The sequence below is a fragment of the Chrysochloris asiatica genome, unplaced genomic scaffold (genome assembly GCF_000296735.1).
Source record: "Chrysochloris asiatica unplaced genomic scaffold, ChrAsi1.0 scaffold00126, whole genome shotgun sequence".
In the NCBI taxonomy this organism is placed as follows: Eukaryota; Metazoa; Chordata; class Mammalia; order Afrosoricida; family Chrysochloridae; genus Chrysochloris; species Chrysochloris asiatica.
Window position 1 is genome coordinate 3,735,790 of NW_006408644.1, and position 27,049 is coordinate 3,762,838.

Here is a 27,049-nt window from a genome sequence, read left to right on the forward strand (position 1 = left end):
AGATATATGCACACCAATGTTCATAGTAACACTACTTACAATACAAAAAGATGGAGGCAGCCAAAGTGCCTATCAACTGAAGAATGGATAAACAAACTGTGGTACATACACACAATGGAATATTATGCTACCTTGAAGAATAACAAGGAACCTGCAAACTACCAGTTAGCATAGATGTACCTTGAGGGCATTATGTTGAGTGAAATTAGTCAGTCACAAAAAGAGAAAAACTGCATAGGATCACTACTGCAAAAGACTAAGAAAAAGACTAAGAAAAGGGGGTGGGGGCCATACTTTGTTGATTGCTCGAATGTTGGTGGTGGGTGAGGGGAGGGAGGGGAAGGTGGAGCACAGGGCAATGATTAGACACAGGAAAGTTTGGGTGCTGGGGAGGGGGGCAATATACAAGAAGGGAAAGGAGAATGGAAGAACAAAGCACATGGGAGAACAATTAGGCAGGTCTGAATTGGCTAAGTGGGACAGAGGCAAAGAATGATGTATACACAACCTTGGAACAACAGGGCTCTGGGATATACAGCTTGAGACATGATTGGAATGGGGAATAGGGTGGAATAATGTTAAGATGCTTGGCTGTCTTTTGATCTTGGTTTTCCATGCATTATATTATAAAATAGACACTGGGGAGTGAGAGAAAGGAATAGCCAGAAACATCACCATAGAAAGCTCGTAAGTCCATCTTCTGCCTATAACTGATGGGAATACCTAAAATGGGGCTACAATGTGCCCAGTGAAGGAGGCTTCCTGCTGATCCTCTGCAATACATAAGACTATAGGTGGAAGCTTGAACCACATCCAGATCTCCAGAGATGGGAAATTTCCACTTGAAATGATGAGCAGACCAGCCTGGAACAGCTAGAAGAACAGAAGATACTTCTTGAAAGAAAGACCTACAGGAAAAATATAAAACAACATAGGCAGAATGTTCCTATAAGAACAAGCAAGTTGCTTGCCAGGAAACATCAAGGCAAGTGGTCGGGTCCCCTCAGTGCAAACCCCCTTCCAAGACTAAGACTCAATGGGAATACTTGCTCTGATTGGTGACCAAGCTCATCACCATTAAGGGGAAGTAAGGGAAAAACAGCAATGAAGCCGTGAACTAAACCTTATAATTTTCAATAGACTTCTGTGAACCCGGTTGAAGACTTAGTTGGCCAGCATTGTGGCAAGCCCTGGGAACCCTTGGGCCCAGCGTCAATGACATAGCCACAGAGGACTTGAGTGGAAAGTGAAGCATCCAGCTGATAAGAAGAGAGGGCATATGCACAGAAACACCTACACTTGCAGATCATACTCACTTGGCCTAGCTTCAATGACTGGATGATCAGAGCTCAACCAGAAGAAGAAAAGAAGAAGAAGAAAAAAAGAATAATCTGATATAATTTGATGAACTTGACCTACAGCTATAGAAGTAGTAGCTCAAAAAAGGGAACAAATCCTTACAGCACGAATCATTCCCACCCCCTCTCCACACACAGAGTAGACAGGGATGGGCAACTTGGACATTGGCTACCCAAAGTGGGGGATCTGCAAAGGCAAGAAGTGACTGGCTTATAAGCTTTCAAGACGGAACCCTAGATCCAGAGGGCCTGGAGAAGGTAGAATCTCCAGTGAGTAGTATCTAATCTGTCTAGGTGGGGCTGATGCAATGAAATGCAGACGGGTCTCTTGTGATACAATAGTGAATAATTGTTATCAGGAGTGATTGTGAGGGTTGGAAATGTAAAGGTAGATGTTTTATAGCAAGGAGGGGAGTGATTGACTTCCCAGTCTAGGAGCGGACCTCCCTAGAACCATCAAGGTAGAAGAGCGGAGAGCAGGACCCTACCCAGAGAAGCAGTGATGCCTGAGATGGAGGCAGAGAGGATGATGTGGCGAGATGGAGCAGTTGGGGACCTTAGTCACAGAGAGGGAGAGGGGCTGTGTGCTGACAACCTGGGGGGCAGGCTTGTAGTGTATACCCTATGGTTGGTTGATGATGCATTGACTGGATTGTAACCATGGCAATGAGATGACATATGATAGAATGAATGTAAAACTAATGTTCTCCTATGCAAACTATCCCATAATTCACAATAAAACATTTGAAAAATAAGTACATATATAAATAAATGGGGGAAAAAAAAAGAGGAATGAATCAGGATCTATCTTGAAGTAAAACAGCATCTGTGATAGGATAATATCCATTGACCTAAAACGAAGATCCGTTAATACCAATATTATTCAAATTTATGCAATAGCCACTCAAGCAAGTGAAATGAAATTGAAGAATTCTACCAACTTCTTCAGTGTAAAATTAGTCAAATATTCTATCAAGATATACTGGTAATTATTTGCAATTGGAATGGAAAGGTTGGAAGCAAAGAGGAAGAATTAATAGTTGTAAAACATGGCTTTTATAATAGAAACAATGTTGGAGATCACATGGTAGAATTTTGCAAGACCAATCACTTCTTCATTGTAAATATCATTTTTAAACAACATAAAAAAGACAACTCTTATGGAACTCACCAAATGGAGCACACAGAAGTCAAAATGTCTACATCTGAGAAAAGACATGAAGGAAAACTCTATATAATAAGCCAAAATAATGCAAGAGGCAGACTGTGGAACAGACCATAAATTGCTCATATGCAAATTCAGGGTGAAGACGAAGAAAATTAAAACAAATCCGTGAGAGCCAAAATATGACCTTAAACATATCCCATCTGAATTTAGAGATCATCTCAAGAATAAATTGAAAGCATTAAACACTAAAGACTGAAGAGCAGAATAGTTATGAGTTGACATCTAGAACATCATACAGGAAAAAAGCAAAAGGTCATTAAGAAGACAAGAAAGAAGGTAAAAACCAAGCTGTGTATCAGAAGAGACTCTGACACCTGCTCTCCACCTAAATCAGATGGAAAAAAGTAAGGAGATAGAAGAGCTGATCAGAACATTTCAAAGGTCAGCTCAAGAAGACAGTCAAATATTATAACAAAATTTGCAAAGTCCTGAAGTTAGAAAACCAAAAGGGAAGAACTAGAGAAAAAAATCAGTCATTAACTTTAAATATTGTCAAAATATTAAATGATGCAGAAAACATCAAAAGAAGATAGAAGGAATACAGAGTCACTGTAACAAAATAAATGGTTGATATCAACCATTCCAAGAATTAGCATGTGGTCAAAAGCCAATGATACTGAAGGAAGACATCCAAGGTGCATTGAAGGAATTGGCAAAGAACATGTCATAGGGAATTGATGGAATACAAATTGAAATATTTCAACAAACCGATTCAGCACTGGAGGCATTCCCTCAGCTATGTCATGGAATTTGGAGGAAAATTATATTTTATATAGAGATCCATATTTGTGTCCATTCCAAAGAGAGGTGACCCAATGTAATTCAGAAGTCTTTCGACAATATCATTAATATCTTATGCAAGTAAAATTTGCTAAAGAAAATTGAAAAATGCATACAAACATACATTGCCAAAGAACTTCCAGAGGGTCAAGCCGGATTCAGAAGAGAAAATCTTATAAGGGATATCATTGCATTCTTCATATGGATTTTGGCTGAAAGCAGAGAATAACAGAAATATGTTTATCTATGTTTAATTTTGTTTGAAAACTGTATAGATCATGACAAGCCATGGAATACATTGTGGAGAATGAGTATTCTGGAAAACTTAATTGTGCTCATGAGGAATCTGTACAGAAGCCAAGGACAAGTTGTCCGAACAGAAGAAGGGAACACCGAATGGTTTAAAATTAGGAAAGGTGTATGCCAGGGTTGTATTATTTCATCATATTTATTCTATATGCATGCTAAGCAAATAATCTAAGAAGTTGGCATTTATTAAGAAAAATGTAGCATCAAGATTAGAGGAAGACTCAATAACAACCTGTGATATGCAGATGATACAACCTTGCTTGCTGAAAATGAAGAGGACTTAAAATACTTACTGATGAAGATCAGGTACCACAGCCTTCTGTATGGGCTGCATCCCAATGTAAAAGAAACAAAAATCCTCACCACTAGACCAATAAATAACATCCATATAAATGGAGAAGAGATTGAAGTTGTCAAAGATTTCATTTTGCTTGGATTTATCATGAATAAGGTGCTCTGATAGCGTAGTGGTAACGAATCGGGCTGCGAACCTTAAGGTCAGCGGTTAGAAACTACCAGCTGCTCCGCGGGAGAAAGGTGAGGCTTTCTACTACCGTAAAGATTTACACCCTCGGAAACCCTGTACAGGGTCGCTATGGGTCGGAACTGACTTGACGGCACTTAACAACAACAACAACAACTCATGGAAGCAACAGTCTAGAAATCAAATGAGGTATTGCATTAGGTAAATTTACTGCTCAATACCTCTTTATAGTGTACAAAAGTAAAAATGTCTGTTTGAGAACTAAGGTGTGTCTGAACCAAGCCACTGTATTTTCAATAACCTCAGATGAATGTGAAAGTTGGTCAGTGAATAACGATGACTGTAGAAGAATTGATGCATTTGAGTTATGGTCTTGAAGCAAAATATTAAAAGTACCATGTACTGCCAGAAGAGTAAACAGATCTATGTTGGAAGATGTAGAGGCAGAATGCTCTTTGGAAGCCAGTATGGCCAGACTTCATCTCTCATATTTTGGACATATTGTCAGGAGGGATAATTCCCTGGAGAAGGATATCATGTTTGGTAAAGTGGAGGGTCGGAGAAAAAGAGGAAGACCCCCAATGAGATGGATTGGCACAGTGGTCACAGCAGTGGGCTCAGGCATAGAAATGATTGTGTGATTGTTGCAGGATAGGACAGTGTTTCATTTTGTTGTACATAGCATCTCTGTGAGTTGGCACTGACTTGATTGCACCTAACAGCAACAACATTAATCAGACCTGAGCTAAAGGCACATAAAAACTATGACAATGGATTTACTTGATGAAAATATTAGCTGGACATTCTACAATTTTAAAAGAATTTACTGCTTCTTTGTGGCTGATTAAAAACCATCTAGAATAACTGATATCCTGGATTTAAATATTTCTTCTTTACTTTCTGATACAGATAATAGATGTGCACTGTTTTTGGAAACGTTCATTTGATGATGAGAAATTGTAGCACTTTGTTTCCAGGATAAAATGACAAATTCATAAAACTATAAGTCTTTTCAAGTTTATTAGCCAAAAGCACTAGTATTTTGTGTTTTTGTTAGGTGTCATTGAATTGGCACTGACTCACAGTTACCTTATGAACAACAGAACAAAATACTGCTGGGTCCTGGGCCAGCTTCACAATTGTTGTCGCGCTTTGGCCCATTGATGCGGCCACTTTGCCAATCCATCTTGCTGGGGTTCTTCCTCTTTTTCTCTGACCCTCCACCTTATCAAACATCATATCCCTCTGCAGTGACTGGTTCCTTCTGACAATGTGTCTGAAGTATGAGAGACGAAATCTGGCCATCCTGGCCTCCAAGGAGAACTTTGGCTGTACTTCTTCCAACACAGATCTGTTTGCTCTTTTGGCAGTCATTGAAGATATTGGTTTCCCCTGCTTACTATTGTAAAATATACATACGTGCCTGATATGATATAAACGAATGTTGGGATTTATGATTACACAGAGCTTGTAAACCAACCTTCAGCTTATATGTGATTGAATTTGCTAAAGGGGATTTAGAATTTGGCCGGAGATAGACTTTTTGTTTTAAGCCTTTGTTGAGTATGAGGCCTTAATTGGAGTCCCGAGTTTCACAGAGTCTTTAGATTTGGGAGATTTGTATTTGAAAAGACATGAGACTGATCCAGAACTTCTGGGAGAATAGGAGATTCATGACAGAAAGAAAGACCTCCAGGAAAAAAGTGGACTGTTTGACTTTTTGAGACATCTATCTAGGCCAAAAAAGTCTGTGACCATCGGAGAAACTCCAATTCTAGAAATGAAAGTTAAAGTGAGATGGACAGAAGTATAGAATGCCCACTGGTGACCAACTGGGTCTATTTCTTGAGTGGAAGGTGGGGAGGATGTAGCAATGAAGAGATAAGCAGAGCTTGATCATGCCCCATTGGTATCTGCTGAAGTTGAGATGAGAAAGACAAGAGGAAGGGATGGCTGGTCTAAATTTTAGGGAGTTGTGTGAACCCCTGAGCTCATGGGCACTGACCAAGCCCATAGAGGATTGGGCTAGGGGTGAAGGGGCCAGCTGGTCTGACATTCAGGGAAATGTGTGTGAACTCCCAAAATTGCAACTGGTACCCATTTGACCTAGCTTAGATTGCTAGGATTGAGTTGACAAGAACATGACTAGATGAAGAAAAAGACGTTTGATACTGTGAGCAAGTGTAAATTGCTACAGTTTGGTGAACTGGACTTTTGTTTATGGATACAATTGCTCAAGATTCCAACCAGAATGGAAGATTCTTCTGATCAAGAAACATGCTTGTCTACTCAGTTTTCTGGTTTGAGAGGGAATGACAATTTAAAATTGGCCTTCAAAAAATAGGGGGGCTATAAAGGCATGAAGTGGCTGGCATACAAACTTTCATGGGTGTGCTCAGTTTCAGAATGAGGGGAATAAGGGATAATCCCCACTGAATAATTTTCCTCTTTCCCAAATAGGTCTTGTGAAAATGGGTGGGGAATAATGCTTATAGGATTTTGTGATTCAATTGTGAATAATTGTTAGTAAGATTAGTTGTGATCGTCAGAGCTGTAAATTCTGAGTGCAGGGTTGGCTTGTTTTAACATCCAGCTAGGCTTAAAAAAGACACATCTTAGAAGTAAGAACAGATGATCCTAGAACCATCAAGAAAGAAGAAGATGAGTAAAGTATGAGATTTCTACCCAGAAAAGCAGAAACAGCAGAGAACCAGAGCAGCTGTGGGCTCTAGAATCATGGTCTTAGTATGGCTGTATGCTACAGGCAGAGATAGGCTTGCAGAATACATCCCTTGGACACTTAAAAATCTATATATTTATGTTTTCTTTTCTTTTGTATGAGTACAACATATATTTTTGCTTTATTTGTCCATTTCTGAAATATAAGATATAAATGGAGCCAGTGTGTTTTATGATTGCACACATTTTATATCATGGTAAGCACAAGTATGACTTTACACTTTTCTTTATTTAGAGATTATACATATGGTTTATAGATGTCAAGTTAGCAAGAGGTGGATTGTAATTTTTAAGATTTTGTGATGAATTCATTGGGCCATGGTTCCCAGTGGTATGGCAGTTAAAATATGGCTATCCCCATAACAGACATAGTTAACTGTATGGTGATTGACTATGAGCAGGCGTAGTTAACTTTATGATTATTGGCTATGAACAGCCAACCAATGGAAATAATATTTATTTGAAATTGTGAACGGCTCCCAACATAATGGAAATGCAGGGAAATCTTGATCCTTTCAACTGGGGACTTAGGACTCAATATAAAATATCCTTATATTATATACTGGTACTGCTTCTCTATAGAATCCAGCTTAATACAAATACAGAGGACTCAAGCCATGATATTTTCAATAACCTCATGTTGTTGTTGTTGTTAACTGCAGTCAAGTCGGTTCTGAGCCATAGCGACCCTGAACAGGGTTTTCGAGGCTGTAAATCTTTACAGGAACAGATAGCCTCATCTTTCTCTCACGGAACAGTTGATAGTTTCGAACTGCTGACCTTGTGGTTCGCAGCCCGAGGCGTAACCACTATGCTACCAGAGCTCCTTTATATTTGTGTAAAAACCAGTCAATGAATAAGGAAGACAAAAATTAACATATTACTTTGAATTATAGTGTTGGAGAAGAATATTTAAAATACCATGTTATTACAGAAGTTGAACAAATCTGTCTTAGAAGAAGTACAGCCAGAATGCTTCCATAGAAGCAAGGATGGAATACATTCTCTCACATCCTTTGTACATGTTATTAGGAGTGGCATCATGCTAGGTACAGTACAGAGTCAGAAAAAAAGAGGAAGACCTTCAATGAGGACTGACACAGTGGCTGCAACAATGCACTCAAATGTATCAAAACTGGGCATTATGTTTCACATATGTTCACTAACAGGTAAAACTTACAAGACAGCACCACCACCATAAAACCTAAAATAGTTAAGACAGTTTCATTAATGTGTTTAAACCCTCTAAACACCAGTTGTCATTAACTTAAGTTAATTATGACTCATTGTTTTTCTATGTGTGTCAGAGTAGAACTGTGCTCCACAATGTTGTCATTGGCTGATCGTACAGAAGTAGATTGCCAGATCTTTCTTCCAAGGCACTTATGGTTAGACATGATTAATTGTTAACATATTATTCTCAAGTACGTTTCCTGTTATTGTTTTGTTAGTTTGGTGCAACGTTTGTGTGTCTATTGTTTATCTTAACACTAGAATATATACTCTGAGATTACAAGAACTTTACCTATCTAATTCACTTATGACTTTCTAATACTAGGAATATTGTATATGTTCAATAAATATTTGTAGAAGAAATGAATGAGCTCAGTGGACACTGTCCATATCAATTTATTTGTAATGAAAACTAGAATTTGTTTATTTAACAAGTAAACAGGTGCTTCTAATAATACTTAGAGAAGTAATTTTTTATGCTTGATTGTCTTGCATATTAATAAACAAATAATGTATATGATGTGAATATTAAGGGATAACACTTATATCTTGTTACTTTGTACCTTGTAAGACATTAAGGTGATGAATCTTGTGGAATTTCTCAAATTGAGGGAAACTTTCAATTGAAATATTATGAGCTGTTAATAATTTCCAGGGAAGAATGTTGTTAAGGTACAATTTATCCATATTTACAAATATTTATTAGATATACACATGGCACTGTAGAATATGGGCTAGATTGCTAACTGAGGTTCAAACCTACTAGCCACTCCTTGGAAACCCTATACAGGTATACTATGAGTTGGCACCAATTTGACAGAACTTAACAACAATTACTTACACATAATTTATCAAAAACACAATTTATAATGGTCTCTTATAGATATTAGTAAATGAAAAAATGTCTATTTGCTTTAGGTTATAAAATTAGATAATATTTTCCAAAGACCTCTGTTGTTTCTTTGAGGATCCATATCTATGAACATATTATACTGATGAAACTTGCATACACTCATTTATTCTGCGAATAACTATTGATTGTGAACAAATACAAAGTGACTAATGGTGTACTATTTGATGTGCAAAAATAGATCCATACACTAACTGAAATGTGATAGAAGATGGAGAGAAGCACTGAAAAGAAATTTCGCTAAAGTCAGCATACAAATGATTAAAAAAATATGAAAACTTGCTATAATTTATTAATTATCAGGAAATGAAAAATTAAAGCCCCAAGAAATAATAACAACCTAATCAGAATAATAAAAGAAACTAAAAAGACAGAAAACACCAAGTGTTGGCAAGAATATGCAGCAACAATCGGGCTGCGAACCGCAAGGTCAGCAGTTCGAAACTACCAGCCGCTCTGTGGGAGAAAGACGAGACTTTCTGCTCCCGTAAAGATTTACAGCCTGGGAAACCCTGTACAGGGTCTCTATGGGTCGGAACTGACTCGATGGCACTCAACATCAACATCAATAACATAACTGCCATACAATGTTGGCAGAAGTGTAACAACTTTGGTAAATAATTTACCAAAGCCTACTGAAGCTAACATATGCGTACCAAATCACCCAGCAATTTCACTTTATCCATTTGTTATATAAGGAACAGAAATATCTACATCTTGTAGAAAAAAAAAAAAAGAGAGAGAGAGAGAGAGAGAGAGAGAGAGAGAGAGAGAGAAAGCCCCAGACTGGAATGTTTAAAATGTTAAATGGGAGTAAATTGAATAAATAATAGTATATCTACAAAATAGAAATCCAGGTGGTGCAAGCAGTTTACAGTTGGCTGATAACCAACCAGTTGGTGATTGGAACACACCCAGTGACTCCATGAGATAAATACATAAATGAATGAAAAAAATTAATGGCCTGGCGATCTGCTTCCATAAAGATTACAGTCAAGAAAATACTATGAAGCAATTGTACTTTTATAGTACAGGGTGTTGCCATGATTTGGAAGTCAGCTTGAGGACAGCAAACAACACCATCCCCAGAATTCCTACCCCTCCAACAACAACAACAAAAAGTGCCATCGATTTGGTTCAGACTCATAGCAATTATATGCAGGATATCTGAGAGTGTAAATACTTATGGGAGCAGTCAATTTTATCTTTTCCTTATGAGTGGAAGATGGGTTTGAACCATTGATCTTGTGCTTAACAGTCCAGTGACTAACCCAGTGAGTATGCCCATCATGATAAAACATTACACCCATACCAAGGAACACTGATACATTTTAAAAATATAATGTTAACTGAAATAATACAGACATAAAAAAATGTATACTGTATTTGCCGATTATATAAAGCATGAAAACAGATTAAACCAATCTGCTTTTACCTTTAGATCAACAGTAATGACTAAAATAATACACATGTGTGATTTCTGGACAGCTGATACTATGATGTTTCTTGATCTGGATTCTGGTTAGCACAGTGGCTCCTAGTGTGCTTCTGTAGGATAAGCACTAGATTATTAACTGTAAGGTTGGCAGTTCAAAAACACCAGCTGCTCCTTGGAAACACTATGTTTGTTGTTGTTGTTGTGAAGTGCCATTGAGTCAGTTCCGACCCATAGCAACCCTGTATAGGATTTCCAAGATTCAGCTGGCGAGTTTGAACCACCAACCTTGCAGCTCAAACGGCTTTGCAGTCTGGTTCATTAACCCACAGCGCCACACCAGGACACTATAGAGGATCTCTATAAGTAGGAACCCACTCAGTGATGCTTAACAATATCAAGTGTATTCAGTGTCAGTTTGTTGTCATTTATTTAGCAATATAGTCCTGTTGTGACACCCTAGGGTAAGCACTCGATCTCAAGATAAGTTTAAGCCACAAGGTCGGTGATTCAAACTCTCATCAGCTGCTCCTTGGAAAGCTTATACAGGGTTTCTATGAGTAGGAACCAGCTCAATGGCACTTAACAACAGCAACAACTTACTTAAATATGTTCACTTCCCTGTATACTAAGTGTTGTTGAGTCATTAGACTCATTGCGAACCTGTATAGGGTTTCTGAGAAGCTGTTGGAAGATTTGAACCAAAATTAACAGTCCAGTATTTATCCTCTCTTTGTGTAGATGGGAAAATAGAGCCGTTGTTGTTAGGGGCCATTGAGTGGGTTCCAACTCATAGCAACCCTATGCCAAAAGAAACAAAACATCACTCATTCTTCACAATCACTGTTGCATGTGAGCACATTGCAACTGTCACTGTGACAATCCATCCTGTTGGGGGGGTCTTCTTTTTTGCTGACCCTCCACTTTACCAAACATACTGTCCTTTCTGATAACATGTTCTAAGTAAGACAGACGAAGTCTCAACATCCTGGCTTCCAAGTAACTTCTGGCTGTACTTTTTCCAAAACAAATTTTATTTTATTGCTCTTCTGGCAGTCCATGATACTTTAATATTCCTCAATAACACCATAACTCAAATGCATTAAAAACTGATTGCAGATCCAAGCAGTACAACGCTTTTGAAAACTTTAATCTTTCTTCCACTTGTCATGACCAGTATTGGTGTGGTGCTGTAGGGTAAGCACTGGACTGCTAATTTCAAAGTCATCAGTTCAAACTTACCAATTGTTCCTTGGAAACTCTATACAAGTTTTCTCTATGTTGGATCTAATTAAACGACACGCAAAAATATCGTTTATTGATTCAATTGTGAGGATTATAATTTTTATTACATTGAGGTGTAATCCATATTGATTGCTTCAGTATCCAAGTCTAATCCATGATTATGATTAATTTCATGAAGTCATGTTCATTAACATAGGCACTTCTTACAAGACTGATGGAAAGATCAGCTCTTTGAGGGCAAAATGTTCACTTAAAATTGAAAATGCCAAACCATGTGAGTCTCCAACTTCAGTAGCTGTCACATCAATGGTAATTCTGTTTTTTATTTTTTTATTTTTACCAGTGTCTGGACTTCAGCGATGGTTTCGTCATTGAAAGAACCAACTATGGTTTCTTCACTGAAACAAGGTTGAAAGTCTTCCCTCTCTTGTTTTATTTTTAAGGTCTTCTCAACCTTACTCAAAATACTAGATCCGTCTAAAGGGGTGGTTTTATGGTGCGGGGATAGCCTTCCCATAAATTGTTGCAGCGCTTCAGTGATTTGGGCAGATGTCCATTAGAGTTCATTGAAAATTTGATATTATTCTGGTGATAACTAAGGTTTTTGTGGTCACGTTGGCTAGGCCAGGATTCTCAGTGGTTTACCTGTTAAGATGTAGTTATCATCTCCACGTTGAGATCTAATATGATGCAATCAACCTCGTGTTCTGATCTGACATGATCAGCACTGATTGTTGTTTGTTAAGTGCCATTGAGTCAGCGTTGGCCCAAAGCAATCCTGTATAGGGTGTTCAAGGAGTGGCTGGTGAGCTCGAACCACTGACCTTGTAAATAAAGCTGGCTTTGTAGTACAGCGCATTAATGCACAGTGCCACACCAGGAATTCTTTGTTGTAAATCAGCACCTCTATGAGGTCAGATGCAATCTACAGGATTACATTGTAACTTGAGTCAATCTCTTTTGACATATAAAAGCAGAGAGAACTGAGTAGAGAGAAAAAGACCTACTACTACCAAGAAAGAAGAGCTAAGAGTGGAATGTGTCCTTTGTACCTGGGATCCTGGCACAATGAAGAGCATAGATCCAGAGAAAGATTGATGCCAAGACAAATGGAGATTACCAAGGATTGTTGGGCCTACATATGTTGAAAGGGGACAAACAGACTCGGCATTCTCAGTTCAGACTTGTGACATCCTAAAGTATGAGAGGAAAATTTCTGTTTGTTAAAGATATCCACTTGTGCTGTTTCGGTTACTATGTTGTTGTTGTTGTTAAGTGCCATCGAGTCGGGTCCGACCCATAGCGACCCTGTACAGGGTTTCCGAGGGTGTAAATCCTTACGGGAGTAGAAAGCCTCATCTTTCTCCCGCGGAGCGGCTGGTAGTTTCGAACCGCTGACCTTAAGGTTCGCAGCCCGATTCGTAACCACTACGCTACCAGAGCTCCTCGGTTACTATAGTTCTAGATAATTATGAGAAAATTGTGATTTCCTATGGCACAAAAAGCACCCTTTTTTTGAAGTCATCTTAAGAAATCTTAGATAAGTGTATTATAGAGACAACATTTCTACAACCATCCAATGACAACAGAGATAGATTTGAATATGTATTGTTTAGAAAAAACCCAATCATATAAAACCTGGAACCATAAAATCAATTTATTCTTATGTGTGGGGGTCAAAGTAACTCTCCATTTTTTCTCAAATTTTCCATCCAGCTGCCTTATTTTTCTTCAGTCTCACTCTCAGTGACTGCTTCAATTAGTTAGTTCTGTGAAACAAACTACCTCAAAGCTTAGTGGTTTAAAACAACACTAAATTAATATTACCACTGAATCAGTGAGTTTCCTCATTGGTTCTTCTGCTGTTCTCAATTGTCTCATGCTTGCAGTTACAATTAGGTGGCAGTTGTAATTTATCTAAATTGTAAAATGGTATCACTCATATATCTTGCAGATGGTACTAGAGGTTGAATGGCACAGCTCAGATTTCATATAGTTGGTCTCCATCCTCCAATAAGCTATACCATCTTCTTTGAATGACTGTTTTAGGACAGCATTTTAAAAGGACAAGATAAAAAGCTTTTAATTGTGTTGACAATTCTAAGATGGCAAGATAAAAATCCTCTCAACTTTGTGGATCATGACAAGTTATGAATAATGTTATGGAAAATAGATATTCCATAACACTTGATTGTACTCATGAAGAATGTGTACATAGACCAAGACAAAACAGAGGATATTGAATGGTCTAAACATAAACAGAGGATACTGAATGGTTTAAAATCAGGAAAGGTGTGCACTAGAGGTGTGTTGTTTCACCATACTTACTCAATTTTAATGCTGAGCAAGTAATCCAAGGCACTGAATTATATGAACTAGAGTGTGGCATCAAGATTGGAGGAAGATTCATTAAAAACATGTGATATGTAGATGATATAATATTGCTTCCTGAAAACAAAGAGGACTTAAAATACTTATTGTTGAAGATCAAAGACCACAGCCTTCAGTATCAATTGTACATCAATGTAAAGAAAACAAAAATCCTCAAAAATGGGCCAATAAATAGCATCCTGATAAATGGAGGAAAGATTCTCAAATACTTCATTTTGAGAATGAAAGATCTCAAATACTTCATTTTGCTTGTATCCACAATCAACACTCAGTGAAAAAACAATCAAGAAATCAAATGACATATTGCCATAGGAAAATCTGCTGCACAACACCTTTTTAAGAGCAAAGATATCAGGATGAGGATTAAGTATGCCTGACCAAAGTCCTGGTATTTTCATTTGCCTCACAGGCATGTGAAACTTGGACTTTGTAATTAGCAAGACTGTAGAAGAATTGATGTATTTGAGTTATGGTGTTGGAGAAAAATATTGAAAGTATCATGGACTCTCAGAAGAACACATAAATCTGTTTTGGAAGCAGTAGAGTCAGAATGCTCCTAAGACGCAAGGATGGCAAGACTTTGTCTCTCATGTTTCAGACATATTACCAGAAGGGACTAGTCCCGGAGAAGAACATTAAGATTGGTGAAGTGGAGGGTCAGTACAAATGAAGAATATCTCCATGGAGATGGATTAGCACAGTGGCAGCAGCAATGGGCTCAAGAGCAACAACAATTATGAGGATGGCACAAGACCAGGCATTGTTTCATTTGGTTGTGCATAGATTTTCTATGAGTCAGAACTGACTTCACAATATCTAAAAACAACAAGAAGAGAAAAATTACAAGACCCCAAGCTAGTGATACAACATCATGCCCACTCATCATGTCTATTTGGAAATGCAATACATATCTTGAATCTAAAATGTTTGAAATTTTTATGTTTTTGCAAATTAAACCTCTATCAGTATTATCCATGTTTAGAAAATCTGTCCATTTCACAAATATGTATTCAACACCTATTATGTCAGATAACATTTTATGCAATGGGGTACAACTGTAAACAACACAGACAACATTTGTGATTTTATGAAGTGTGCATTTATGAAAGAGTATTACATTTTTGTAAAATACATTAAAATTTAAGTTATAAACATAATTGCTAAAGAAAAATAAAGTAGGGTAAGGAAAAAGAGAATTATAGAACTTGCTAGCATATATAGGAAAGACATACAAAGTTTATCCAATTAAATGACATCTGAAGATAAATAAATTCAGTGAAGGACTGACTCATGGGCATATATTGAGTACCACTGTGTTGCTCTTTTACCAAATTTAAGAATCACCTTTTTTTCTTTTTTTTTTTTTTTTAACTTTCCTTTTCCACTCTCTAAGATGGAAGCCAGTCCAATTGATTAGTATTGTTGTTAAGTACTGTTGTTTCCAATCCACAGTAACTCTGTTTAGGATTTCTGAGTAGCAGCTCGTGGATTTGCACTGCCAACCTTGTGGTTATCCATACATTGTGGATCCTACAGCGCAACCCCACATTCTGTTGCTTTAAATAGTTGCCACTATGGACTTCAACTGATGACTGTGTTATGCACAACAGAAGAAAACATTCCAAACCATTTTCATGATCATTAGTATGTTTGAAACTATAGTTGTCCTACTGTGTCAACCTATGTAATTGATGAGTTCCCTAATTTTTGTTGACCCTTTACTTTAAAAAATGATGAATTTTTGTTCTATTGATTAGTCTTTCCTGATAACATGTCTAAAATAAAAGAGAGGAAGTCTCACCACTTCTCCTAAAAATATGCATTCTGGTTTTAGTTTTTTTAAGACTGATTTGTTTGTTCTTCTGCCATTCTATTGAATATTTTTTGTCAGGATCAAAATTTGATTGTGTTAATTATTTTTTCTTTTAAGTTCAAATGGTATCACATTTCCCAAGTTACCATAATGTCAAGTCTGGTGTACCACAGTAGTCCAACAGATATCTAGCTACCAATTTTCTTTACCATACAGCAAGAGTGATAGTTTAAGAACATATGACCAATCTGTTCAAAATTTAAACTCCAATTACATGTAATATAAACTACAGAAATTCTTAATCTAGTTCACAGGGGCTTGTGGTTTTGTTTCTGTTAGTACTGTGGCCCCATTATGTTTCATTTCACCTGTTGGTCTCTAAGTTTTAGAAATTCTGTTCTTTATACTTAGACTAACTGGACCAATAAATAGCATCATGATAAATGGAGAAACGATTAAAGTTCTCAAAGATTTCATTTAGTTTGAATCCACAATTGCTATAGGCAAATCTGCCGCACAAGACCTCTTTAAAGTGTTCAAGAACACTTTCAATATTCTCCTCTAACACTGTAACTCAAAAGCATCAAGTCTTCTATGGTCTTCCTTATTCACTGTCCACCTTTCATATGCATATGAGGTTATTGAAAATACCATGGCTTGGGTCAGGATCACCTTAGTCCTCAAACTGACATCTTTGGTCTTCAACCCTTAAAAAAGGTCTTGTGCAGCAGATTTGCCTAATTCAATTTGTCGTTTGATTTCTTGACTACTGCTTCCGTGAGTGTTCATAGTTGATCCAAGAAGAATTAAGTCCTTGACAATGTCAATCTTTTCTCCGTTGGTAAGAATGTTGGTCCAGTGGTTAGGATTTTTGTTTTCTTTATATTGAGATGCAATATTAGTAAATATTTCAATTCCTCTTCACTTTCAGCAAGCAAAGTTGAATCATCTGCATATCCCAGGTTGTTAATGAGTCTTCAATCCTGATGCCATATTTTTCTTCATGTAAGCTAGACTTGGTCTCTCATGTTTCAGACATTTTATAAGTAGGGTTCAGTCCCTGGAGAAGGACATCATGCTTGGTAAAATGGAAGTTCAGTGAGAAAAGAGGAAGCCTCCACAGAAATGGATTGACATAGTGACAACAGAAAAAGAATCAAGCATAGCAATAATTGTGAGGATGGCATAGTAACAGGCAGTGTTTCATTCTGTTGTGCATAGTATCACTTTAAATTGGAATCAGCTTGATGGCATCTAACAAAAACAACAAACTTGGACTCAAAGATTCAGTCTATGGATCCGGTTCTTTATCTAACTATTGTTGCTGTTGTTAGGTGTCATCGAGTTGGTACTGGCCCATAGCAACCTTTGCACAGCAGAACAAAACACTGCCTGATACTGGGCCAACCTCACTACTGTTGTTACGCTTGAGTCCATCGGTACTGCCACTTGGCAAATCCATCTTGTTGGGGGTGTTCCTTTTTTCTCTAACCCTCCACTTTACCAAACATGATATCCCTCTCCAGTGACTGGTCCCTCATGACAATATGTCTGAATTATGAGAGATGAAGTTTGGCCATCCTGGCCTCCAAGGAGCACTCTGGCTGCACTTCTTCCTAAATGGATTTATTGGTTCTTTTGGCAGCCCATAGCACTTTCAATATTCTCCTCAAAAACATCAAATCTTCTACAGTCTTCCTTATTCACTGTCCAGCTTTCACATGCATATGAGGCTATTGAAAATACCATGGCTTGAGTCAGGCACATCTTAGTCCTCAAACTGACATCTTTATTCTTCAACACTTTAAAAAGGTCTTGTGCAGCAGATTTGCCTAAGGTAATACGTTGTATGATTTCTTGATTGCTGCTTCCTTGAGTGTTGACAGTTGATCCAAGAAGAATTAAGTCCTTGACAATGTCAATCTTTTCTCCGTTGGTAAGAATGTTGTTTATTGGTCCAGTGGTGAGGATTTTTGTCTACATTACATTGAGATGTAATCCATACCGAAGGCTATGCTCTTTGATCTTCATCAGTAAATGTTTTAAGTCCTTTTCACTTTCAGCAAGCAAGGTTGTATCATCTGCATATTGCAGGTTGTTAATGAGTCTTCTTCTAATTCTGATGCCATGTTCCTCTTCATATAACCCAGATTCTCGTATTATTTGCTCAGCATACATGTTGAATAAGTATGGTGAAAGAATACAACCTTGTCACACACCTTTTTAAATTTTAAACCATTCAGTGATCCTATGTTCTATTCGAACAACTTCCTCTTGGTCCAGGTACAGATTCCTCATGAGCACAATTAAGTGTTCCGGAATACTCATACTTCACTAAGTTGTCCATAGCTTGTCATCACCCACACAGTTGAAAGCTTTTGCATAGTCATAAAACATCTTTCTGATATTCTCTGCTTTCAGCCAAGATCCATCGGACATCAGCAATGGTATCCCTCCTTCCATGTCCTCTTCTGAATCTTGTTTGAACCTCTGGGAATTCGCTGTCAGTGTATGCTTGTAGCTGTTTCTGTATTAACTTTAGCAAAATCTAACTACTAACTCAGTTTATTTGTCTGTTGCGGACCGTGTAAGACTAGCCAGAGGTTCGAGGCCCTCTAGGGCCGAGTGTAACAAATGAGGCCACTGGCAGTTAATAGAAAATTGTCTTTCATCTTAATATTCAGTTATATGTATTAATTTAATACATGGAGTCTTTGATAATATACAGATAAATGTGATATTTTCCTAAGAGCCCAGACTGTAAAAATTGCAAGGTCAAACCTTTCTCCAAAGGATTAACGAAAAACATCTTAGCTACTTCACAGTTCTTTGTTCTATAGACAAAAAACCCATCCTCTCTAATCCTTTTCCAGGTGTAGCCCATTCACCTGGGCATCTCGAGTCCTCCTGCAGACCTGGCTCAGGAAGCCGAAGCAACACGACTCCGCCCAAGCTTTTGTCCTTATCTCTCACCTTCCCCCACCTAAGCTCAGGGGCTATAGATATGTTAATTGGGCCTGAGAATCTAAGTTGCTGGCCTGGGATTTGAACCAGCGAAGTACAATGCAAAGTTACCTGAATGTCTGGAAAAGCCTAAGTCCCTCCCAGCTTAGTGTGAAACTCCTCCCCTAAATAAAAGGAAGGCGCAGAACGAATCCAAGTGTATTACTACTGGCAAGGCGTGCATTTCAGCATGCAGGGTGCACAGTCCAGACTTGCAACCATACTGCCTGTTTAGCTAAGATGTTTACTATGAAGGATATTACGGCCTTCGTGGCTGAGATGTTTGCAATGCAGGATCTGCCTGATGCCACTCCAGCATTCACTCTGGTTTTGGAGTGTCTCTTTGTCTCTCTCTTTGTCTCCTTCTGTGTATTCTTGATATATTGTTACAGCCGTCAGGTATCTCCTCCTCGTGAACCGAACCCCTATGTCAAGGCAGGTCCCCGACATTTGTCCCTTCTTTTTCTTTTGTCCCTAGATAATATCTAATATGTACATTGTCCTGTACTCATTAGATATTAATTTTGTCACATTTTGTTGAAGTGATGGTAAAGAAAAAATTATCTTGTTTATCTTAACTCTGATAACTTATTATTTTCTTTCTCTTCTTACTTGTTTATTTCTTAAATTTCTAATGTCTTCAAACTAAAAATTAAGTCATCTGAGGGCAAGGCCTCTTATTCACTTCTGGAAACTCTTCATTCTTAAGAAAGTATTGGAGACTTCCAGTTTTGGAGAAGGGAGAAGTAGAGTCAGGTAGTACAAGCTCTGTGGGCGAGGCCAAAAACCCAGAGAAGTTGCTTTCACCGAGCAGCTCCAGAGCTCTGTTTCCTGTACCCACCACTGGAAAAATCACTGTATAAAGGAAAATATTGAAATTCCGGAATCAATCGAGATGTGGAACTCTGCCTTAGTCCAGTCCCGCTGGGGATGAGTTCAGAGGGTGGGGCCACAGCCAGACTGACACAGTGAAACTTGCACAGTGACATTTGAAAAAAGAGGTATGGAGGATTCCACACATTTTTTCCTCCCCTTCCTTGTTGTGCCCTCACTGCCCAGCCCAGACACCTTCAGGTGGGTGGCCATGCACCCCCAAAGGGGTCCAGCATTGAGCCTACAGTTTTCCCATGGCACAGAGAAGAGGAGCCCCATAGGTCCCATGGGCTGATCCTTTGGAATTGCTTATGACGTCTGTCTCTGGCACCCAGCCCTAAAGTTGGCTTAGACAGGGACCTTTACTCCTGCTTACCCATCAAAATAAAAGCAGGTCTGGCCATATAGACAAACCATATGAACACTCTACAAACCCCAACATAAAAGGCAAGTGCCAACACCAACTACTACACATGGACACAATTATTTCAAGAATTACACTGTCCACATGCAGATACCTAACTGATCTTCACAGATCAAAAATAGTGGACAATCTTTCTCCCATTAAATTTTCAATATCAGTCAGTCGACTATGATTTTATTTTTGTTTTTGAGTGGTCGTTTTTGTCTCTGCTTTTATATTGCTTCTGTTTTTGGTCCTTTTGATAACTTTTTTCTTGGGGGTGGGAACTTTTTCTCCCTACATTACCCAACAAAAGACAGAAATCGTGGCCATATAGCCAAGTTACAAGCATATCCCATAATATCCCACCATTGGGACAGAAACCAATACCAGCTGCTAGGCATTACACAGAAAAAAAAAAAAAAGCTTGTCTCCAGATCATATCTACCAAGTGACATTCAGTAAGCTTAGCAACACAGCAACATACATCTATTTAAGCATTAAAAATCCACCTAACTACTGAAAATGTCTAGGAAAACACACATAAAGAATCTCAAAACATGCCCCAAAACAGAAAAGAGAAACGGAGACAAATAAGCTGGAGGCAGACACAGTCTTTGCAGTAGAAGAACAGCAGGCTTTGGAGCTGCCTGAGAAGGAATTCAGAAAATGATATGGAAACAAATTCAAATGGTCCAAAAAGGATTGGAGGAAAATAAGGAAGAAGTCAGGAAAGTGCTACATGAGCAATCAGATCAGCTAGATACAGCATTGGAAATAATTCAAAACCTGCAAAAAGAGGTCCATAGAATTAATAATAAAATTATCAGAAATGGACAATACACTGAAAGGACAAAGGAGTAGAATTGAAAAGATGGAAGGCAGAACCTGCGAGCTGGAACATAAATCTCTCAGTACTGCTTAGATAGAAAAACAGACAGGCAGAAAAAAGGGTTAAAAAATCTGAAGAGAGTGATTCATGCTGGATAAAATGAAGAGGAATACCTTAAGAATTATTGACTTTCTGGAACAGGAAGAATCACAGATGTCCACAGATGGTAATAGGTGTCCATTGAGGTTGACAGCCTGACTCATAACAACTACGCTACCAGAGCTCCTTACTGAACATGAATATAATGTAAGGGTATAATTGAGACCAATCTACGAATATGCAGCAGCCACAAGCTGCTTGCAAATTTGAGCCTTGCTCTATGCTGCATCCCTACTTAACTCCTTACTATTTAGAAGTTTTACTTATTAGAAGTATACATGAACTAAGAAATATATGTACACTGCAGTTTAATAAATTACTATATTTAGAATCACTTGTTAAATGAGGTTATCAACGTAAACAGTATTATTGTTATTGCATAAGCATTTTATCTGTGCATGTGCTGAGCATTTGTAAATTCTCCAAACAAAACTTAAGTAGACAAAAGATGAAAAAAGAAACAAAAACAAAACCACAATAAGCAAAAAACAATTATCAAGTTCCGGCATGACATCCTTTTAAACTATGCATCACTTACCCCAGTTCTCATTGTATTCTAAGGTACACAGAAAATATATGGAAAATATAAAATAGACCCTGGAGAAGTAATGTTGTCATTGTCATTTTTTCCATTCATAAATCATCATGAAGCATGGAGGAGGATAAGAAATAGAAACACAAACTTCATCTTCAATGAAACTGAGAGATATTTCAAACAGTAAATGACAAATCCAGAGAAAAGCTGCCCAAAACACTGGTGGTCAAGCAGAATTTTCAGATTAAGGAAATAAAATGCCTGTGTTTTTTGGTATCAGTAACTCTTAACATGTAAGTAGCATAACTTTGATAAAATAATAATATAAAACACTTATTTTTCATAGCAGAAGTGTGCAAGTATAATAATTGAAGTTTTCATGGAATTTATTTAGTATGAAGTTTAACAAGTGTGGAAATAAGGTTGAATCATAAATAATATAAACATGCAACATGTGCACAAATTTGATTATGACTGAGTCAGTGGAAAAAGAACTCTGCTTCATTTGATTCTAGTTTATTGAGTCTAAAGTTGCACTCATTCATATTTCTTTTTTCTCTATGAATGTTTTATTTATTTTTTTAAGTTTTTATTGTGAGGTTTATATGGGAGAACATCATCTTTACACTCATCCTATCATAATCCGTTTCATTGCAATGATTACAATTCCCTCCATGTATCATCAAATAACCAAAGGGTACACCACATAGGCCCACCCCTACCCCAGCTGCCAGCACACAGCTCTTTTCCCTCCCTGAGTCCAGTGTCCCCAGCTGCTCCATCTGTCCACGTCATCTTCTCTGTCTCCTTCCCTGGCTTCACTGCCTCTCTGAGTAGGTTTATTCTCTGTTCTTCTCAATTGATGGTCCCCTGGACCTCTGCTCCTTGGCTTCAACATCAATCACTCCCCTTCTTTTGCCAAAAAAAAGTCTACCTCTATATTTCCTATGCTCACAGTCAGTCCTGATGGCAATTATTCACTATTGTACTACAAATATCTTATCCCTATTTTTTTTGCAAGCCCAGTCCCAACAGATTGGAAATCATTCAGTGGTGATTCTACCTTCCCCCGTCCCATCTGGAACTAGGCTCCATATTGAAAGCTTGTAAGCCAGTCACTTCTTGCCTTTATAGGCTCCCCCCATTTTGGGTAGCCAATGTCTAAGTTGCCCATATGTGTCAACTCTGTGTACTGAGAGGGTGACAGTGATACTCATGTAAAGATTTGTTCCCTTTTTTGAGCAAATACATCCATAAGTACAAGTAAATTTCATCAAATTGTAGCAGGTTACATTCCCCCCCCCCCCTTCTTTCTTTTTCTAGTCGAGTTCTGATAATCCAGCCATCGAAAACGGGTCAGGTGGGTGATATCTGCAAATATGGGTGTTCTTGTGCATCTCCCCTCACATCATATTAGCTGGACACTTCACTCTCCACTCTAGTCCTCTGTGGCCCGGGCACAGGAGTCCCCGGGTCTTGCCATACTGCTTGCCTTCCAAGTCTCCACCTGGGTTCACAAGGGTCTACTGAATGTGGTCTGGCTTAACTCGCAACTTCATTGCTATTTTTTCCCCCTTTTCCCCTTATCAGTGACCAAAGTGGTCACCAGTCAGACCACATGCCTGCTTATGTATTTCAATTGAGTCTCAGTTTTGGAAGGGGGTTTTCTCTGAGGGGTCCTGAACACTTGCCTTGATGGCTTCTGGGCAAACAGCTTACTTGTTCTTGTAGTAATCAATCAGACTGCCATTATTGTTTCTGATTTTTCCTGCTGGTCTTTCTTTCATGAAGTATCTTTTGTTCTTCTAGCTGCTCCTGGCTGGCCTACTCTTCCTTTTCAGTGTGAATTTCCTACCTCAGTCCGTTCTGGATGGGGCTCTGGATTCCACCTACGGTCTTGTGCAATGTAAAGGCCCCACAGGAAGCCTCTTTCACTGGGCAACTTCTAGCCCCCTTTAAGGTATTCTAATCAGTTATAGGCTGAAGACAGACTTACAAGCTTTCCATAGTGATGATTCTGGCTATTACATTCTCCCCCACCCCCCCTTAAGTGTCTATTATGCAATGGTAGACAAGGGAAACCAAGATTGAGAAGACAGCAAAGCATCTTAACTGTATTCTATTCTTTTACCCCTTCAAACTATGCCTCAATCCCTGTCTGTGTCCCAGAGCCCTATTGTTCCAAAGTTGTGCATACATCGTCATTTACCTCTGTCCCAATTAGCCCATGCAAACCTGCCTAACTATTCTCCCATCAGCCTTGTTCTTCCATTCCCTTCCCCCTTCTTGTGTATTGCCTCCCACACCCCCCACCCCCGCACCCAAGCTATCCTGTGTCTATTTCTTACTCTACACATTATCTCCCACTCACTTCCTCCCTTCCTCTCATCCCATACATCCTGGTAATCAGCAAATATATATATAAATATCCCCCCCTTTTAGTGTGGGTTGTTTTTCATAGTCTTTTACAATAATGGTCCTATGCATTATTTCTCCTTTTGTGAATAACTAATAATGTCCTCAAGGTTCATCCATGTTGTGCGGTAGCTTGCAGCTTCCTTGTTATTCTTCAAGGTAGCATAGTATTCACTTGTGTGTATGTACCACAGTTTGTTTATCCATTCTTCAATTGATGAGCACTTAGGCTGTCTCCATCTTTTTGCTATTGTAAATAGTGCTGCTATGAACATTGTTGTGCCTATATCTACTCGTGTTTAGGCTTGTATTTCTTGTGGGTGAATACCAAGTAGTAAATGGGCTGGATCATAAGGTATTTCTATTTTGAACCTGCTGAGGAAGTGCCATATTGCCTTCCAGAAAGGTTGGCCCATTTTGCAATCCCACCAGCAATGCAGGAGAATCCTAGTCTCTCCAAATCCCAGTCAGCATCTGTTGTCCTCTACTTTGTTTATCTTTTCTGTTATTGCTGGTGTGAGATGATATCTCATTGTTGTTTTGATTTGCATCTGTCTAAAAATCCTCACCACTGGACAATAAACAGCATTCTTATCAATGGAGAAAAGATTGAAGTTGTCAAGGACTTCATTCTCCTAGGATCAATTATCAACACTCACGGAAGCAGCAGTCAAGAAATCACACAACGTATTGCATTAGTCAAATCTGCTGCACAAGACCTTTTTAAAGTGTCGAAGAGCAAAGATGTCAGCTTGAGGACTACGGTGCACATGACCCAAGCCATGGTATTTTCAATAACCTCATATGCATGTGAAAGCTGGACAATGATGAATTAGGAAGACCATAGAAGAATTGATGCTTTTGAGTTATGGTGTTGGAGGAGAATATTGAAAGTGCCATGGGCTGCCAAAAGAACCAATAGACCCATTTTGGAAGAAGTGCAGTCAGAGTGCTCCTTGGATGCCAACATGGCCAAATATCGTCTCTCATACTTCGGACATATTGTCAAGAGGGACCAGTCATTAGAGAAGGATATCGTGTTTGGTAAGGTGGAGGGTCAGAGAAAAAGATGAAGGACTCCAACGAGATGAATTGGCCAAGTGGCAGCATAGATGGAGTCCAGTGTGGCAACAGTAGTGAGGCTGGTCCAGGATAGGGCAGTGTTTCATTCTGCTGTGCATAAGGTCACTATGAGTCGGTACTGCCTTGATGGCCCCTAACAACAACAATGGCTAGTTATCCTGAATATTTCTTCATGTTTGTTGGCTGCCTGGATCTCCTCCTTGGTGAAGTGTCTGTTCATGTCCTGTGCCCATTTTTTCAATGGGTTATTTGTCTTTTTCTTGTAGACGTGTTTTAGTTTCCTATATATTTTAGAAACGAGTCCCTTGTCTAATGTGTCATTGCAAAAGATTTTTTTTCCATTCTGTGTGTTCCCTTTTTTCTTTTCTGGTGAATTATTTTGATGAACATTCGTTTTTAATTTTTAGTATGTCCCACTCATCTATTTTGTCTACTTTTGAAAATGTTTGCTAGTCTGTGTATTCCCTGTATTAGAGCCCTCACATTTGTTCCTATTTTTTTCATTGATGATTTTCATAATTTGGGTGTTTACATTTAGGTCTTTAATCCATGTTGAGTTCATTTTTGTATTGGGTGTGAGGTAAAGGTCTTGTTTCACTCTTTTGCATATCACTTTTCAGTTCTTTCAGCACTATGTGTTAAAGAGACTATCTCCTCCCCATGTAACATACCTAGGCTCTTTGTCAAAAATCAGTTGGCTCTATGTGGATGGGTTATTTCCAGATTCTTGATTCTGTTCCATTGATCAATATAACTTTCATGGTACCAGTACCAGACTTTTTTGACCACTCTAGCTGTGTAGTATATTTTGAGATTGGGGAGTGAGAGGCTACCAACCTTGTTCTTCTTTAGGGGTGCTTTGCTTCTCCTGAGTCTCCTACTTTCTGTATAAAATTCGTAAGTTTCTTTTCCATCACTTTGAAGAATTTCGATGGAATCAGGATTGGGATTTCATTATATGTGTAAATTGCTTGGATAGTATTGACATTTTTACTATGTTGAGTCTTCATATCCAGGAACATTGTATGTTCTATCACTTTTGTAGGTCTCTTTTGTTTTTTTGTAGTAGTGTTTGTTGCTGTTGTTGTTTTGTTTTTGTTTGTTTTTTATTTAAGGTTTTTATTGTGGATTGAGTGAAAGTTTACAAGGCATATCATAAGTTTTACATTCAACAAATCACACGCCTTGTTTCATTACCATGATTATAATCCCCTCCATGTACCATCAGTTAACAGTTTTTCTCTCTATCCACTTTAGCTTTTTAAAAATAAACAAAGAAACAAAAAAAAACCTCTCAGGCATATTTAATAATTTACATCTCCACAGGGCACATTCTGCAAGTCTACCTCCTGGCCACCAGCTCTTAGTCCCACTCTTCTTAGTCCATTAATTTAGAGTCCTCAGTCACTCCCCCTCTCCATGCTCCCATCTCTGCCTCCATCTCTGGCGCTGCTGCTTCTCTTTATAATGTCCCACATTCTGCTTGTGCGCTTCTCTCTTGATGATCCTAGTGTCCTCTGTTACTGGACTGTAAGATTAACCACTACCCTTTTTTGTTACAAAACTTTTACCTTTACAATTGTGACAGTAGCAATTAGTCATGATAACAATTATTCACTATTGAATCTTACGAATCTTATCCCCATCTCTTTTAACCAGACCCATCTAGATAGGATGAAAGCTATTCAGTCGGGACTCTTTCTTTCCCCCATACTCTTAAAGAAGACTCCCTCTTGAAACCTTGTAAAGCAGTCACTTTGTGCCTTTATTGCCCCCTTATTTTTGGTAGCCAGTGTCTAAGTTGTCCCTCCCTATCTACCC